Genomic DNA, 5,056 nt, shown 5'->3' with positions numbered 1-5,056 from the left:
TCCTCCCTATACCTTAGGTTAAGGAGGGAATGTTCCCCCTTCTTTTACACCTCTTGACCTTTGACCTTTGACCCCCAGCTTCGACATCCCAACTCGTTTTCAGATTACGCCCCCACGTTCCGACTTTCGAATCCGTACGTCGAGCCGTTTAGATTTGTGCCCAACTGTTGACGGACGCACGGACGGACGCACGGACGGACGGACGGACGCACGCTCATGCGATTCTACAAGCTGCATCTGACTATGTCAGATGAGCTAAAAATCGAATGAATCTAGATGGCCATTTTCATTTTTGCCAAAAAGTGGCGTGGCTCGAAAGTAGGTCGACTGGCGTGCTCCAAAATAAGACGTGCAAATCTCTCCCATCTTACTATAATTTGGCGAATGTTGTATGTATGTATGTTAATGAAAGGCTCCGTCAGTTTGGATCCAAATAGCGCCAAATTCACAGAAGAGATCGATGAGTACACGGGACGGATTCTAAACTATACTCGGTTGAAAACCGTTTGTTCGGTATTAAAAAAGAAAAAAAAAAAAAGGTAGAGATTTGCCTGAAAATAGGGGGCGCTGTTTTGTTTTCGTTCTGTTTGTATTTCCTTTAGTTTCAGCAGGTTTCAATTTCGTGTTGTTCTGTGTATCTCTGTTCTGTGTCTGTGTGTCTGAGATTTGTGTAAGCCCCATAATGTAAGTAGAAATAACCATGTAATAATGAAGTTAAATAATCAGTAGGGGCCTAGCTATTTGGCCATAGTTTCCCATATAAGATGTACAAGTTGAATTTCATCAGAGCAGATTTCGTCCGCACAGAGTGCAAACATGCGTAGAAATAAGCGATCACAACCACGCAATATTACCTGGTCCGCACACAGTGCAAACATGCGAAGCACGTAATATTACGTTTACGTTATACCCATTCACATCTATCTATATTCTAACTTTGGAGTCCGTATCATCAACCAGTACATAGCATACAATAAAACGTTTCTGTGTGGGTGTGTGCATTTCACTGTGTACTTGCCAAACAAATGGTTAATGTGTTACGTGTAAGCATGATTGCACATGTATTTGTATTGACTTCTCAACCATAAAAAAACAAACATGTGCAACAACTAAACTCTCCATATAACACCTTACAGATAACACTACTGCACTGGTAACACATGCATCACAGTCACTAAGCCCGCGCGTAGCGCGGGTTTCAGCTAGTAAGAGTAACAACTGTATGCAATTTGAAACGTGGGTCAAACGGTTCTTGAGTTATCGTTGACCGTAGGCAGACACTGAAATGCATAGTAAAATTGCCAAAATCTACCTAATTTGCATAATTTAAAAAAAATATCAAAACCCGTGTGATATCTTTTGGAGCCAGTCCTTATTCATTCACATACCAAAAATGAGCATAATCCATTGAACCTGAACTGACTTATTGCCATTTCCATTTTTGCCAAAAAGTGGACATGGCTCGAAAGTAGGTCGACTGGCGTGCTTCAAAATAGGACGTTCAACCCTCTCCCATAGGAGTAACAACGGTTCTTGAGTTATCGCTGACCGTAGCTAAATGTTGACGGACGGACGGACGGACGGACGTACGACGGACAACGCCCCATGGCAATAGCTCATCTTGACGATGTCAAGGTGAGCTAAAAATCGATTTGCCATAACTCACCCAAAAACATTCAATCATGTGGTAGAAAATTGACCCATGAGACAATATATTAGTATGCCTTATATATGATATTATTATGATGAATAAGAAATAATTATATAGTATTATAAATTTTAACTAAATAATGAATTATATATTCTACATATAACTCTTCACACGCAGGCCTTTATATATTTAAGGCAGGATTATTTCACGTGATGAGATGATGTTCGCTGATTGGTCGGACGAGGATTTTTAATCATTGCAAGTCGATGTCTACCCGCACACATGCGATTTCGGAGCGATTGGAAGCGACGAGTTGCTGAAAATCAAATCAGTTTGATTTCTTGCAACTCGTTGCAAGCGACCAGAATCACTACGAGTTGCAGTTGCACGTTCCCGCAGACGTAGCGATTTCACAGCAATTTCGACTGCGATTCTAGAATCGCTGCCGAGTTGCATGAAAAAGTCGCAAGTCTGCGCTAGGCTTTACGCGGTTAATCTCATTTTAACACTGTCGGCTGCTAGCACCAATAATAAACTAAAACAAACGTTTTCTATAATTTCTTTTCATAAACATATTTTTAATGCCTTCATTCTCACATTCTGTGTAAACCTTCCGGTCTTGCACATTTAGAATCAGCTGAAGTCATGAACAGTCATGCCTGCTTTAAAAAGCATCAATCTACGAAACCTCGTACATTCCTGACGTCGATTTCAATATTATTCACATACCAGAAAATAATTCTAACGATGCTTTCACAATAAAAGACAAAAAACATCTAGGAGAAGAATACCTAAACGTAAAGCCTCCCAAAAAATGTTAATACTACAAATATACTCCAATAATGACATATTGGTCCAATATTCTTGATATTATGCTTATATTGTATCAATAGCACGTAGTAATGCTAAATAACTATATTAAACCATTTAAACATAACAAACTGTATACCGTATATATTATATTGGTGTATTGCTTATATATATATATATATATATACATATATATATTTATATATATATATATATATAATACGACATATCGGTGTGTTACTGCAGGCCCGCCTACAAGTGTCATGTGTAAGAAGTTCGGACACAGACCTGTTGGACTTGTGGGTGGAATACTCTGTGGAGCAGGAATACTGCTGGGCTTTTTCGCCACCAACCTGATTCATCTCTATGTCACGTACGGAATCATAAATGGTACGCATGTCTCTAAATGGCAGGCACATGCACGCACGCACGCACGCACGCGCACGCGCACGCGCACGCGCACGCACATACACGCACACAACACACACACACGCGCGCGCGCACGCACGCGCACGCACGCACACACACACACACACACACACACACACACACACACGCGCGCGCGCGCGCGCGCACGGACGCACGCACTCTCACAGGCACACGCACAGGCACTTGGACCGTTTCAATAATAAAATGATGGTTAATATAAATACAACTTGTCAGTACTACTACTAGACCTACCAGTACCAGTACCAGTAATAGTCTTAATGTTTGATTCGACCTAATAACTTCACTTCAACACCGTCCAATACACCGCTGCAACACATAGCGCGCACGCCATTGTGCATGCACAATTACACAGTGATGTAGAGTGATACAGTGATACAGTGATATAGAGTGATATAGAGTGATACAGTGATACACACTCTATATCACTGTGTAATTGTGCATGCACAATGGCGTGCGCGCTATGTGTTGCAGCGGTGTATTGGACGGTGTTGAAGTGAAGTTATTAGGTCAAATCAAACATTATTAATCAATTCTAAGTTACCCCATTTGTGACCTATCCTGAAAATGTTATTAATTAATTAATTAATTAATTAATTGGATCCGGATCACCACCAAAATCTCATCAATTCTAAGTTACCCCATCTCTGACACCCTATCCTGAAAATTTTATGACAATCCGTCCATAACTTTTTCAGTTAGGCTGTACACAAACAAACCCACAAACCCACAAACGAACAAACACACGCCGGTGAAAACATAACCTCCTGCCAACCCCTTGGCAGAGGTAAATATCTCACCCTCATTATAGATAACCACGTCTCATACTCGCTACGCTCGTAGGGAATAACTTTCCGACGGGCGTAGATTGCGGGTGCTCGGCTCTGATTGGCTAATTATTATTTTTGGCTAATTTCGTTTTATTTCGTTTTATTAGGGTTAGGGTTATGGTTAGGATTAGGGTTAGGGTTAGGGTTAGGAAAATAAGGGTATAATAATATAATAATAAAATAATATAGGGAAATGTGACGTCAAAAGACGTGATCACGTGCCCTCAATCTACGCCCGTGGAAAAGTGACACCCACGCTCGTATGAGACGGGATATCTATAACTCGGGTGAGATATCCCATCTAAAGCCCTATTAATCCTTATCACCAGCTCTTTTACATTATCCTAGTGATACGTGCGAAACCGCATATCAACAGTAAAGGACTGCTGCACCGGTGATTATGCGCAGTATTAACGTGCATTAGTCAAGGCCACGCTCCTAGTGGTCGCCTAGCATCCAGTCACTCTACATGAGCATCGAGTGCTGGCACTACTCACCTTCTATCGCATTCCTTGCATTACATACAGAGACCATCTACGAGCGGGCGACAATACAGTCGCAATCTCAAGTGTCGCTGTCAATCTACAACATCGGTACACAGTATTGCTACAAATCGGACCATCCACGCAGGGGAAGCAAACAAACTGTAATACGTCAAGCGGTTTATCACACTATTTTATTTTACACCGGCGGCGATTAGAATGCCGACATCAGTGATGAGGTTTGAAAACGTCGGATATACGTACACCAACGCGCGGGTCTAGAGGCTTCTCTCACATCCTGTTCTCATCCATGCCTGCCTCGCTATGCAATCGTAGTTGCGGTGTGGGTGAAGTGCACATGGAGTGAGTCGAAAGGCAACATCGCATTGACACGCTAGGTATGTTTTAACTAGTTGTAGCAATGACAGATTTGTTTTCACGCTCATTGCACGACAAGCACTGATCAGTTAGAAGCCATAGTCTATCCATAGTCTATATGAACCAATACAGATCCATGTGTATTGAAAGCAAATCAACGATAGTAATCAACGCTGATCCAAAATACTTCACGACTCATGATTTAGAATTCCTAGTTATATATGACCATTCTTCTGGAATGCAACATTCCGTAATTGATTACCCAACACGATAAATAGCCGCTATGGGAAGGCGTATAACAGACGTCCATGATGTTCCATAACAATTAAACCGTTAATAACTGGGGTTACTGCACGTTATTTCCCACGACATTACTGAACGATAATTAAAATCACCACGACTTTTTCAGAGCGAAAACTCAATTAAGGAAGAAGTCTGCAACGATAGAAACTGGAACC

This window comes from Priapulus caudatus, unplaced genomic scaffold (genome assembly GCF_000485595.1).
Source record: "Priapulus caudatus unplaced genomic scaffold, Priapulus_caudatus-5.0.1 Scaffold24, whole genome shotgun sequence".
In the NCBI taxonomy this organism is placed as follows: Eukaryota; Metazoa; Priapulida; class Priapulimorpha; order Priapulimorphida; family Priapulidae; genus Priapulus; species Priapulus caudatus.
The sequence above is the reverse complement of the archived record's forward strand: the minus strand, read 5'-3'. Positions refer to the sequence as shown.